The sequence below is a fragment of the Phalangium opilio genome, unplaced genomic scaffold, assembly GCF_054372755.1.
Source record: "Phalangium opilio isolate 3A_F unplaced genomic scaffold, DU_Popi_V2 ptg000053l_1, whole genome shotgun sequence".
NCBI classification, from domain to species: domain Eukaryota; kingdom Metazoa; phylum Arthropoda; class Arachnida; order Opiliones; family Phalangiidae; genus Phalangium; species Phalangium opilio.
In genome coordinates this window covers 1,047,501-1,062,282 of record NW_028324172.1, presented here as the reverse complement: position 1 = coordinate 1,062,282, position 14,782 = coordinate 1,047,501, and the positions used below count along the sequence as shown (strand labels likewise).

The window sequence follows — 14,782 nt, the reverse complement described above, 5'->3', positions numbered from 1 at the left end:
ATTGTCTTCTTCAGTAAAATTGTTTAATTACAATAGGCATGGCTTTATCCCCATCTGAAAGACTGCGCTCCAAAATAGCAGCATTGGTCATGTATCACTCACGAAGTAACGTGGACGTAGTTAATATAAGTGAAATAGTACATTTTCAACATTTTTGGTTAGGTCATGTGAGGTTAGGTTTGATTAGGTTTCGTGGGGTTTGCAGCGGTTAGGTTAGTTTAGGATCACCGTAGGTAGAACGTAGTTAAAATTAGTGCAATAATACATTTTCAACTCATATTGTTTTAACAAAAATAAGCAGTGATAAGGGTAAAATATATATTTAATGCAAACCACATACTATGTCTTCTTCCAGTTGAATAGAATTCCGGTTCAATGGGACTATTTTATAATGAAAATTGCACCTTTGGCTACGTTCGGTCGAATGGGACACCACAAAAAAACCTTCTGTCGAATGGGAATTCGGTTGAATGGGACCAAAACCAAAAAAAAACCTCGTAAACTTAAACACCTCCGGGAGTGTGGTGCAATCCTGTAAGCCAAGCTTCTGGGCGGCGAAGTTTGAGGGGATACGACACATGTCGGCGATCCTACCCTATAGGTACCGACTGTCCCGTGTCCGTCGGAGGTGACTTACCCCAATTCCACCTTCCGTCACCTCCCAAGTAAACCTCATTTCCTTCCCTGTTTACACACATACGACATAGCGGCCCCCGTCAGTGTAGGGTCTCACTCTCCATCAATTCTTCCTGGAGCGCAAAGCCTCACGGCTATAGGCTCTAAGTGTGGGTAGTTGGAAAAAACCCCATAGAGATTAACATTACGAGATCGGATTCAGTATAAATAGAAAATCGCTTACGGTTTTTTTTAATTACAGGCGAAGAATCGAGATATATACGCCCAGTTTCTTGCGGAACGTGCAACCAGAAACAAGAAAAGCAGCTCGTCTCAGCCAGAACCACAATTGAAAACGCCTATTTCACCTAGGATTAAAGCATTTAAAGATTTTGAAAATCAAGAGGAAGTTACAACTCAGGAACAAGATGACCCTAACGCCGTTCGTAATTACGACTTACCATGGTCGACTTCCCTGTTGAAGAAAAGCTGGAGACACAACGAGATCGTCTGAAAACGATAATCGAACAGTGTAAATATTGTGTCTCGGTTAAACAAATCTCAGGTGCTGCGAATATTACGTCCAATTTCATCAAACACGTCAGGGTGAGTATCCTTAACAATTCCTTTGTTAAATTGTTCTTGGCTAATTATAAACATTATACAAAAACTAGTTTCGCTTCGCAATCCTTAAAAAACTACAGTTATACACAATCCTTGGCGAAACCACGTCATTTTTTAAAACCCACTAAGGGGCCAGAAACTAGATATTAATATATGTATTTATACAATTTGAAATTTATTTCAATCGATTTGAGAAATTTGGTTTTAATATCGTAATTATTTTTGATTCGAAATTTTACAAACAAAAAATGGGTAAGGGGGGGGGGGGTAAATGTGGCGTTTCGGAACAAATAGCTTAAGTCTAAAATGATTATGACCAGAGTTCAAAATTGAAGTTTAAAGCTCGTACAAGGCGTTCTGATCTGTTCTGGCCTGAATAATTAAAATGCTAAAAGCTCATTTTGTATCAAGGATGATGGAGGGTGGGTACGAAATCTGAGAGAAATAAGCGCCGTAACTACGGAGACAATTGGGTCTGGTGGGACGCTAAAAATGGGGGAGTAAATACTCGCGACGAAAGGCAGGTGGGCTACTTAAGAACTAGACAATTTTTTTTAACTTTATTCAGTGAGAAGATACAATATCTTTTCAGCTTTTGCTAGTGCTCTAAGGTTGGGTTGTGAAAAACTTGTACCTCCTTGTTCGGGAAACTATGTCTTACCCGAAAAAAAGACTTCATAAACTTAAACCCCATAGAGATTAACATTACGAGATCGGATTGAGTGTAAATAGAAAATAGCTTCAGGGTTTTTTCTTAATTACAGGCGAAGCATCCAGATATTTACGCACAGTTTATTGCGAAACGTGCAACCAGAACCACAATTGAAGAGGACGGAAGAGAGTGCGGTACTAAAAATATGTGGGCAAGATGATGTTCTACTATTGGATGCTTTGCTTAACAAAAAGTTAGTGAATCATTTCAGGGCTTCAGTCTGTTGGTCCACGCTCAAACCAAAAAATCTGAGGACTGCTTCTATTAAAGAGAATTACGAAAATTTATTCACTCAGATCACTTTCCAGGGATTTATCTACCGAAAAGAAAATTGGTGAAGGGTCGTTTGCCGAAGTTTTCAAAATAAAATGTAAAGGGGATTTTGTCGTTTTGAAAATAGTTCCTGATGAGGGATTCAGCCCAACCGGAAGGAAGCAACTCACGCTTGAAGAAGTCGTTTTGGAGATGATAATTTCCAAGTAAAATTTGCGAAATTAGTTACCTAGTTATGTTTCTTTTAATTCTCAGTTTTTATTTTTAGAGAAATGAGTTGTCTCAAAACTATAATACTGAAAATAGGGCCCCAGTTTTTATTGAAGTCAAAGAGTATGTTATACCTTAGGTATTGATTTTTGGGGTGTGATGGTGATTTTTGCATTTAGAATCTCATTCGCTCAAGGAAAATTTCCTAATAAACTTCTGGAAGAGTGGTCTGTTTTGCAAATAAAAGACGAGATGCATTTAATGACGACCCAGGTAATGAACACTATATCTCGGGAGAATGGCTTAAAACTCCCCCTAAAAGGGAGGGTGAAGTGGAAAAATCAAGTGATTTTTTTATCGATTCTTCTTCTAATTATAAGACCGGTATGCAAAGGGAGACATTCAGAAAATACCTCCGAATGATTTTAAAATTCCTATTAAGTTCATTATTTAAGGATAATTTGAAATATGCCCATCCGACCAATCGCGTAACGCCATGCCTTTTTTATTAAAAAAATTCTCGTGGCACGCTCCGTGACGGATGAAATTTATCGCGAGATTTGATAAAATTCGGGCGCGATGTTACAATCGTGGCGCGAGAGATGGAGCGTGCCACGATAATTTTGTTAACAAAAATGCGATTGGTCGGAGGCGTTTATTTAAATTATCCTTAAAATATGTACCTAAATTGAATTTTAAAATCGTTCGGAAGTATTTCCTTATTGTTTCACTATGCAGAAGATTCGATAAAAAATCAAAACATTTGTCCACTTCACCCTCCGTTTAATTAAACTTAATACCTCAGTAATTTTTCATTTGCCATTGTTATTAAGGCACTTTTGAAAAAAATCAACGCTTCATTGTTTTTCAGTATGCCTATGGTGGCGTCGATCTTGAGCATTTCAAAGTGCGTGTAAATTATTCCATGAGATTTTTCATTAAGTATTCTTCAAGCCTTATTTTTTTATAGTTTTCAAAGGCGTCGGAAATTTTGGCAGTATTTAAGCAGTTAGCTTTGGGACTAGCTGTTGCTGAGGCTTCATGCGAATTTGAACATAGAGATTTGCACGAAAGCAATGTTTTAATTTCAAAAACCTAGAAGAAGTACGCCGAATTTTATTTCCAATCCAAATCACTCAAAGTTTTGACAAACGGTTGTGACGTCTAAATTATTGATTATACACTATCTAGACTCGTTAAAGGTGAGATTAATTAATTTTTAATTTTGTAAACAATTAAACATTTGTTTATTAATATAGACGGAACACCTGTATACAAGGAGTTAGACGATGATGAGTTGTTCACAGGAACCGGTGATCAACAGTATGATGTTTATCGTGCCATGAGACTAGAGACTTTGTGAGTCAAAAGTTTTCCAGACTAAATGAATACTACTTTATTTTAATGATAAATTTTTGAAGTGAGAATTAATTGTAGTGCGTAGTAGGCTAACTGTTGCTATTGAAATAATAGTGAAACAATTTTCACCATTGCCTTTGAATTGCGCGCTTAAATAGGGAAGAATGGCAGGAGCACAAGCCTTTCACAAACATCCTGTGGCTCTCATTTTTAATGAAAAAGTATATGAATCTCAACCAAATACTCTTCAAAAAAGACACTGTTTCATACGAAACTATGAATAACTTTATAAACAATATTAACAGTTGCGACTCAGCTGAAGAGTTCGCACAAAAATTCAGGAAAGACATTACCAAATAAGTTGGTAAACATATTTAAAAAAAATATATATTGCAACACGACCAGATGGTCACGTATGTTTTAAAAAATTCATGAAAGACATTACCAAATAAGTAAGTAAAACATTTAAAAAAATCATATTTCGACTCGACCAGTTGGTCACGTATTAAGTAATTAAGTGTAATTTTAAAAATAATTCTTATTATTTATTAGATAAACAACTTTTTTAGATTAGATATTTATCTGATGACGTCATTGGAATAGAGCAGATAAGATAAAGATGAAATAGATAGTCGTCTGATATTTTTTTGTAATCAGATTTTTTAGTATCGTTTTTGGAAGTAGTTAGTTGTGCTCGAGACACCGTGCTGGATCGGTTATGAATTAAGATTTATGAATAATTATTTACGTTTAACTCTAATTTATTAATACTAATTTAAGTTATAAATAAAGATCATTACAAAAAACGGTTTCGTTTGTTGCTCCAGAACAATAATTTTAACATGGTAGCAGAGCGTGGTTCAGCTTCAAAAGGAATTGGTTTCTCCCTTCGCCGCGACGCCAACAAGAGAGAACAGTAATGACGGCCGGGAGTGTGGCGCACTCCTGTAAGCCAAGCTTCTGGGCGGCAAAGTTTGAGGGAATACGACACATGTCGGCGATCCTGCCCTATAGGTGCCGACTGTCCCGTGTCCGCCGGAGGTGACTTACCCCAATTCCACCTTCCGTCACCTCCCAAGTAAACCTCATTTCCTTCCCTGCTTCTACACATACGACCTAGCGGCCCCCGTCAGTGCTGGGCCGCGTAGGGTCTCCCGCTCAATTCTTCCTGGTGCTCAAAGCCTAACGGCTAAGCACTAGTGTTGTAGGTGGAAAAAAAAAAAAAAAAAAAAGAACAGTAATGACGGAACTCGCATCACTGCACATCGTGGGAGGGTATGAATGCATAAACTGAACAGACCAAGGGTTAGGAAGAAACATATGGGAAACTTGAATATAAGTTAAACGTAATAAAGTGTAAAGGGAAAGGATTGAAATAAAAACCAAGGCTGGAATAATGGCGGAATATTATGAAGATATGGGAACATTCTCATTTAAGAAGTTAGATGACAGAAATTATAACCAATGGAAATTTGATATGAAGGCTGCTTTATTGGATTGTGGAGTATGGGGGATAATAGACGAAACAGACACAAACCCAGGAGCTACAGCAACAGCTGAAGAGAAGGAACGATATAAACGTAGAGCCCAAAAGGCATTATCTAAGATCCAATTAGCAGTAGACAATACCAATAAGAGAATTATAGCTAAATGTAAGACAGCAAAGACAGCATGGGACGAGTTAGCGAAGATTTATGAACCCAAATCAAAGGCGAGGATCGCGTGTGGCTATGTCGAGCTTTTTAACTTTTCACATAAAAGAAGGGGTTAATTCGTCCTCATTTTATTTTAATTTCGTAAGTTAAACCTTATTATAATTTAATACAAAAGAATTTAAATTTAGGATTTAGCCGATAATTTTTAAATTGACTGATTTCACTAAGCCTCGGTCAAAATTTAAATACAGCTGATTGTATGTAGAGACTAGAGACCAATTGGCCGTGTAGCGTACGTTTTAAGGTGTTTCACCTGGTGCTATGGGCCCACGATAGCCGCTAATTAGGTTATTTGTTTAAATTAAATCAATTTTTATTGTTTAAAGTAGATTAATGCAAAAGACGCACAAGGGTTCGTTCCCTGTTTTTTGACTGTTGCCACCAGCCAACAGTTACCGCTACGAAGATACGTTTTTTACTGGTAAAATAAATGATAGATTCAATCACACTATCACTTAACCCTGTCACCAAATCATCCAATCTTTTTAAATGACGCTTTTCCAATAATTCTTATAGGTTAACAATTTAAATTTTAATTATTTAGTGCTTATTCTAACATAACCTCAAAACAGTAAACAATGGCCATTTTTCCAACGATAACTGTGCAGATTATATTTCGTGCCACCGATAACCACTATGTAGATCACTTTATTGGTTTAAATTAATGGTAATATAATTGAATAATTAAATCACACGATCACTAAACCCTGTCAACAAACCAACCAATGTTTTTTTATCCCGGCTCTTGCAATCATTTTTATTAGGTAACAGTTGCGTTTTTAATTACTATTTTTAACCGCTATTTAGAATAAACCTTTTTGTTTAAATTAGATACATTTTTGATGTTTAAAGTAGATTAATTCAAATTACGCAGAAGGGTTCATTCCCTGGTTTCTAGACTGGTGCCAGCAGCTAACGGTTACCGCTACGAAGATACGTTTTTTGCTGTTAAAATAAATGATAGATTCAATTCAATCACACTATCACTAATCCCTGTCTCCAAATCAATATTTTTAATTCAGGCTCTTCCAAGCGCGAAATTACAAATTAAGGCGATGTACAGTGTGTTAATTAATTAATATAAATTTTGGATAAATATGTAACACACTATCATTATTAAATTTCTGAAGAGAGGAAAAAAAGGTTGAAATTAATTTTTTTTTAAATTTAAAAAGCAAATTTGGCTCAGAAAAAACCCAGTGCCAGAAGCCTGTCTTATAAAATGTTCACATCATGATTTGTTCAAGAATGTCTAGAATTAAGTCGCATAGAAGTAATGAATATTTCACCTAAGTCAGCTGACTTGGCCAGGCAGGGCATAGCCCACTCGATCCATGCTCACGGACGCTGCTCTGCCCTCTGCATCTTGCGTCGTGTTACGCGTGATCGACTGGGCTATGGGCAGGGTAAACAAATACGGGGCTGCCAGGCTGTCTCTTACACAACAATGATGGCCATTATCCTTTATGAGAAATGTTTCCTGTCCAGTGGGGGAAATAAGGCGGTGGCACAGGGCAAATGACCAGTTTAAAAATTAAACCACGGGACCACTAAGAAAATTCAAGGGTAACCAGAGTCCAGACATTAACTCAAAAAGTATTCAGATGGGATTGTAGGACCTCACACCCTCCCAAGTCTTACCGCTGTTCTGGTAGCCATATTGGGTGGTCTCAGCTTCATTCCTGCTTTAAACCCACCAATATGGCAGCGTAAATGATGTCACGAGGCTCATCTCCTTCTCCAACTGAAAGCTCTCTATAGCGCGAGCAGCTTGCGTCCATGAGCGCGGATCGAGTGGGCTATGCTGTCAGGCAGAAACTTTGTCTCAGTTAGACTGCTACAACGAAAACCGAAAACCAGTAACATTAGTCCAAGCCATCATCTGAAAGACTCAAAACGATGACTCTGATTCTTCTGAATTTGGAATATCAGTAGAAATGATTCTAGATAATTCTCAGAGTTATTTTAAATATTTTAATACTCAAAGCCAGGGGATAAAGAAAGGCCAAAATAATTTTAGTATGAAAATTTGATGTTTTCAGTGATAAAGTAATCTCATTGGTGATAACTGATTAACTGGTACCTGAAAGCATTAGTCACTAACTAGCAATATTAGGTCCCTTATGCTTAAGCTCCCCTATATTTTTGTTTGTGCTTAGTGCAGATTTTAAAAATGCGACAGTTTCTTAACAATCTTAATTAAAATGAAGACTGAAGGAACAGATATTAATAAAAATGTCTTCGTGGACAAAGACTAGAAAAAGTAAATGATAAGAGAACAAAATGGAATGACCGAAGTAACAGATATTAAATTTTTTCAGTTTAAAGACATGATTATAAAACATCAATTATTTAAAAAAAATACTTATCTTCGTTTTTTTCACCAAAATTACATTTGCCCAAAAATTTTGAATCATGAATTTTCCATTCTTTTCAAAATGGTTCGTGTCATATCTTTACTATATAACAGATACATGCGACATCGTTTATATTTAAAGCTAGATTTCCAGTGTAGGCCATGATAGAAACAGTTCCTCGTTAGTGATATTTAAATGGATTGCAGCTTTTAATTTGAACTACAATACGTTTTAAGCCCAATAGTGAAATAAAAGCACAGCCCACCATTTGTCGGTGTCCATTTACGTGTTTCGTGTTATACCTTTGCTCAGAAATAGCAAGTCGAAGTCGTACCAAACTAATTCAATCACAACTTTTAAAACAGTTCTCACGCACTCAATAAAATACCAAAGGTTTTTTGTTAATAATATCTTTTATCCAAATTTAAATGATTGATTTATAAAACATTTTAAATAGTCGACCCAAAAAATGGGACCCAATCGAATCGTGGTCGTATAAATGTAGGCGCAAAACCAAAGCACCCTAAAGCGACGTTTAAAATTTCAATCATGATGAAAGATAAAATTTCTAACTTCGGTTGCATTTAGTCGTTTTAAACAACGTTTTCTCTTAAGTTCGAAAAGAGGAACCTTTAAAAATAAACCATATCCATACTCGGATATTTATTCTAATCCTTTTCATTCGAAAACTGTTAATACGAAAAAGGATCTATAGAATGAATAATCTGTCTTTCGAACACAATGCAAATGTAATTTTGGTGAAAAAAACGAAGATAAGTATTTTTTTAAACAATTGATGTTTTATAATCATGTCTTTAAACTGAAGTATTTTAGTATCAGTTACTTCGGTCATTCCATTTTGTTCTCTGATCATTTACTTTTTCTAGTCTTTGTCCACGAAGACATTTTTATTAATTCTTTAAGAGCATAAAACATTTACTACAGAAAAGCCACTGAAAAATTCAACCCAAAACGCAAACTTCGCGCATTATAGAATATTTGCAAAATTTTTCATGTCAGAAATCCTTCCACTTTAGCAATCACAACTTGCTTATTATTCTAAATTCACAGACTAAACACTACGCTGCACACAAATCCAAAATTTCTACTTTCCAAAGAGCCATCCAAAACCTTTATTTCTAAGTTGGAACCCTATTGTCCTTTTAAAATCGAGACCCTACTGGCAATTAACTAATAAATCGTCACATTACTGAATGTAATTCTTAAAACCTCATTTCTATAATTTCCGAGTAAAACTATGCTATGGCTTGAACATCCGGTTTTTCTGATCGTAATGTTTTCTTCACTACCATTGCGCCGAATCCCAATCAACCGAAACCAATACCATTCGACCGAAAAACCCGCACTTTGGCGGATTTACGATTCTGTCCAATGGGACAATCCCATTGCATCGAACAACCCGCACTTCAGGGTTGGCACGCTGGTATCCAGTCCGGTTTTATCCATCTGGATTAAACCGGTTTAAACCACGTTGAAAAATCCAGTGGATTTTTCCAAAAAAAATGATAATATAGGCACCATAAAGTGAGATGGAAGAAAAGGTTTGACCCACACCTCTTTATTTCATCGAAATGGTCGATTCCCATATATTGTGGGTTAGTTTGACGCGCCCTCCTCTCACTGCCCCACCCGAAACTCGTGAGACTGAGTTGAATTTTTCGCAACGCTAAATTGTTGGGTCGGACCGCGCATTTAGAAAAATATTTATCAGAACCTGCCCTATTGAACATCATAAAAAAGCCTAAACGGGCCCGACCCTGCCCTATTGAAGATAATAAAAATGTCTACCCGGGCCCGACCCTGCCCTATTGAAGGTAATAAAAATGTCTACCCGGGCCCGACCCTGCCCTATTGAAGGTAATAAAAAAAATGTCTACCCGGGCCCGACCCTGCCCTATTGAAGGTAATAAAAAATGTCTACCCGGGCCCGACCCTGCCCTATTGAAGGTAATAAAAATGTCTACCCGGGCCCGACCCTGCCCTATTGAAGGTAATAAAAAATGTCTACCCGGGCCCGACCCTGCCCTATTGAAGGTAATAATAAATGTCTACCCGGGCCCGACCCTGCTCTATTGAAGATAATAAAGATGTCTACCCGGGTAGATGGATGATAACCCTGCCCGACCCGACCAGCAAAACGTTTTAAATAGTTTTCGACCCGATATGGGTCGGGTTGGATTGAAAAATCCCTATAAAATCAGGGGCCCTACTCATCTCTAAGGGAAATGTCTATAGTTTTATCAACTTTATCAGACGGCCTAGCAAAAGACAACTAGAGCACTAAATGTAAATAGAAGTGCTAAAATTAAGCACTAGAGAGTAGTTTAAAAAAAAAGCTGGATAAATCCAATAAAATCCGGTTTAAACCAGCAAAAAACCATACCAGTGGCTTTTTCAAGAAAAATCCGGATTTTTACCAACCCTGCCGCACTTCGGGTTTTTCCCGATTTAATAATAAATCAATATTAGCAATTGGTTTTATTATGTCATATTTTGCTGATTTATTACTATTTTGTTCTTATAATCCTTAGTTTTAAAATAATAATTTAGAAATTTTTTGGATCTTGTGTTCATTTTACGTAGGCTTTAAATTGTTTTAATTTTATCAGCAAAATATGACATAATAAAACCAATTTCTAATATTGATTTATTATTACATTTTATATTTATCATGAAAATACTTTAAGCCAGCCGTTTCACTGTACTTGAAGTGTATAACCGCTCCTAAGAGGAAGAGACGTCCTCCTAAACAAACCAAACCTAACCCTATCCTAACAGTAATTTTTTGGAAAAGGCATTTTATTTGAGAAGTCAATGAAGATGAACATCAATATTTTCGAAAAGGCGTAACATTGAAAAATTATTTATAAATATTACTAACCTAACTTAACCAAACCCAACCTAACCCTAACCTAACAGTAATTTTTTGAAAAGTCATATTATTTGAGAAGTCTATGAAGATAAACATCAATATTTTGGAAAAGGCGTAACATTGTGAAATGATTTACAAATATTACTAAGCTAACTTAACTAAACCCAACCTAACACTAACCTAACAGTAATTATTTGGAAAAGGCATATTATTTGAGAAGTCAAAGAAGATAAACATCAATATTTTGGAAAAGGCGTAACATTATTTAATGATTTTTAAAATATTATTAACCTAACTTACCCTAACCTAACAATAATTTTTTGGAAAAGGCATATTATTTGAGAAGTCAATGAAGATAAACATCAATATTTTGGAAAAGGCGTAACATTTTTAAATGATTTATAAAATATTACTAACCTAACCCTAACCTAACAGTAATTTTTTGGAAAAGGCATATTATTTGAAAAGTCAATGAAGATATTGCTGATCAAACCCAACCTTACCTAACCTAACCTGGTTTTGAACAAGAACGTTTTATTGGATGAAAGCGTTTTTGATTAATCCTTAACCCATGCCCAAATAGTCAAGTGCCATTTTCACTTTTTCTGTATACTATTATTTTATACTTTTAGAACACACGGTAATGAAAATTTCCAAAGGTCGTTTTTAATTATCATCTTGTATAGTCGTCAAATAATGGCGTTTCCAAGGTAATAAAAATGTATTTAAAACGCTTTCATTAATAAACGACATAAATAGAAATTAAACTACATAGCATTTTTGGGGTTGCTTAATTCGACAAATAGCGTCGTTTGAATTGTAAATACCAAATCTGCGATTGGGCTAAATTCATTAAAAACATTGGCGGGATTCGGTTTAATGGGAATTCGATCTAATGGAATTCTGCGCAATGGGAATATACCCATTCGCTTTTGGTAAAGTTTATAACACACGCCACTATCTCAACACAATTAAAATTAAGACTAAAGTTACATATTTAAAGGCCGAAAAAACAAACGATATAAATGAGGTTTATCAATTGACTTTAGTTCAAATATTGCAATTTTTCTTTAATCTGGGAGCAGTGCTCCCAGCCAAGTCGAGCACTGACATCCTTTTCTCGAAGCAACTCGTGGCACTTTTAACCCCACTGTAACTTCGTGATGGGTACAGGTAAGAGCCTGAAATTTTGCTTGCCACGAGGACTGTCAATCGTAGCTATAGTTTCCAAATTTCAAGTTCCTACCCTATATACTTTTCGAAATATCGCAGGTGAAATTTACCTTATTTTGTCACTCACTCACTCACCGATCATCAAAATTCTAAGGTACTTCTAGAGGAGATAGAAACTTAAAATTCAGGATTTAGTTTTCATTTATTTTATAAAGCACAGAAAAATTAAAACATCCGGAAATTTTTATAAAATTGTTCTTTAGTTCTTTATTATAAAACTAGATGGCGCTGCCGTCTTTTCAACAGAAATAGTGTGTGTTCTTGATGAAAGGACGTAATGGTCCAAAGTTAACCGAAAGTTAAACATATATTAAAGCTAATAGAAGTAGTAGTTTAAAAGAAAAATGTCGTAACTGATGCCACATTCTTTTATTAGGATATCGCGTACAATCTTTATTGCATATTCTCTGCGGGTCGAAAGGGGTAATTCAGCGTAAATATGGACAAACGTTAGCGATTATATTGGCAAACGAAGTACCACGAGAGGGTCTTGTTTTAATATAACTACCGAAGTATAACGAGAGGGTCTACAAAAAGAAGTGAGATCCTATGAAAAACATTAACATGTACAAAAATGGGCCAAGCCTCGCTTCGTGCCCGCTCCGCCGTAAAACGTTCTGAGATCCCATGTAGAGCCAAGTCTGCCTTTTGTTCTCATTCAATCGCCAATTGAACAATTATGTTATAAATTAAGTCCTTTTCCTAATTAATAACCAATATTCTTTGACTCTATCATTATTATACATCTTTGTTCGTATCAAAAGATGAATGGGGAGTCATTAATGATAAGCATTTGAAACCAGGTGGCGGCACGATCTAATACACAACCGTGTCGTCAGTTTTTTGGGATGTTTTGACTGTGATTTTTATTTTATTAGATGTCCGGATTGATGAAGACCCACGGGTCGACAGCTCTCATTGTTTCTTTAAGAAGACCGTACGCGCTCAATAATCAGCGCAAAAAACGTGGGGCCTGTTGTTTTAGTTTCAAAGTATAAGCAATACGCTATCCAGACCAACATTTGTGCAAAGTTCAAATACAGTATAAGTAAAAGTCCATATTAGGACGGGAATTATGATGATGGTGATATATGCAATCATTTTCATAACTAGTTTAACGCTTTTTTTTAAATTTAAAATATCCCTAGGGATTTTAATATTTAAAATTTTAAGAAAAATTAAATTTTTTTCAAAAAGTTGAAATATATTCAATTAATTATAGTCTTAATTACTCGCGTCGTTCTCGAATTAGCTCTCCTTAAGTCTCTAGCCCTACGAACATATGAACATATCTATAAACTTAAGTTATAATCTAATCAAACCAATGATATCACAATAGGTGTTGCCATTGTCATTATGTATTTTCTTAACGCGAAATAATCTCTTTCTTCATAAGCGTTACTACGTGACTTTAGTCTGTTTCTCAAGATAGACTCATTACAGAGGGGAGCGAGGAAGCGATAAAATTAGCGCCGTCTCTCTTTTTTCTCTCTGTTGTTTCTGTCAGAGAGGAGTGTATTGTATATTATCAAAAGTGTATAACACTTCTTTTCGAAGGACGTGTATCACAGGGCGGTAATAATTATAACACGATTCCTCCCAAAATCGATACATTTGAATCAATAAATAGCTTCCTTATAATTACCGTCTTGGCTTTTAACTATTTCCTGTTTGGGCCCACGTAAAGGCGAGGTTTGTGGTTTGATTATTGAGAATTTAGGACCCAACAGTTATAGAATTCATACCACGGTGAAATGCTCATCTTTATTTTGAGGAGCAGGAAGAAAAAACCAAAAAATGAGCCTGTATAACAAAAGCAATTACTAACGACCAGAGCAAAATATACTAAGAACTTAAGTACTAAAAGTTCATTCTTGAGTTCTCTATTTCTACCTTCTAAGCCTGCTTTTTAGTGTAATCGGTTACACCCTATATGTTTTCTAGAGTTCAATTGAAGTACTATTTATTCCCGTAATGCAACCCTAGATCTTTTTAAATACAGAATGGACGTGCATCTTTTTCATTGAAAAACCATATGTTAACTCAGATCTGCTATAACGAATTAAACCAGGAAGAAAATAATAAAATTCTGCTAAAACAATGAAATTAAGTTTATTTTTTAAATTTTAAATATGCTGTTATGTTTATACTTATTGCCCTTTTAGACAGTACTATTTTGGTAAGTCTTACTCCAGGCTTCCCACTTCGATTTCTTACGAAAGATTTTTAAATAAAATAATAATACTTAAAGAGAAGATAAAAGGGAAAAAGAGAAAAAAACAATCTTTTTCAATCCTCTCCTAATTGAACTTTTCAATTTCTGAAATTTTGTAATTATTTCGGTAGCAAAAACAATTTTTCTCTTTTTTTCTAGAAGGTATAGGTTATAATGGATAAGTTTGCTTTCGGAGAGAGAGAGAGGGGAGGCTGAAGAATTCAGGATGTATAAGATATAACACAAAAACTAAAAGACCATGAGAATCTTGCACCCTCTCAAGTAACAATTTTGGTACAATGTTATATAGAACACTAGCTGTTGCCCGCGACGTCGCTTGCGTGTAATAAGAACTTCCATCAAAATGATATAAAGAATGGGTAGATTTTACTGATGACTTTATTTTTGCAGCACCCTTGGAGCTAAGGCACTCGGCGTTGCCCGTCAGCCCGTAGGAACATTTTTTATTACTTTCTATGCGAACATTATTCCATAAAGAAGGGTTTTAAGTTTTTGGCCACCATTTAAAAAGATGGCAACAAATGCAACCCAAACATTTTTTATTACTTTCTATGC

General features: G+C 35.5%; 1 long non-coding RNA gene across 2 annotated transcripts; it reads left to right on the top strand.

Annotated features, from left to right (window-relative positions):
- The first annotated feature begins 5,538 nt into the window (after positions 1 to 5,538).
- Positions 5,539 to 6,153, top strand: LOC149672252 (uncharacterized). 2 transcript variants are annotated; one of them, XR_016367123.1, is made up of 3 exons: positions 5,539 to 5,740; positions 5,838 to 5,929; positions 6,053 to 6,153. It is a non-coding gene; the product is annotated as an uncharacterized LOC149672252 (long non-coding RNA). The 2 variants fall into 2 exon arrangements; XR_016367122.1 differs by having other exon boundaries at positions 5,539 to 5,752.
- The last annotated feature ends 8,629 nt before the right edge of the window (positions 6,154 to 14,782 follow it).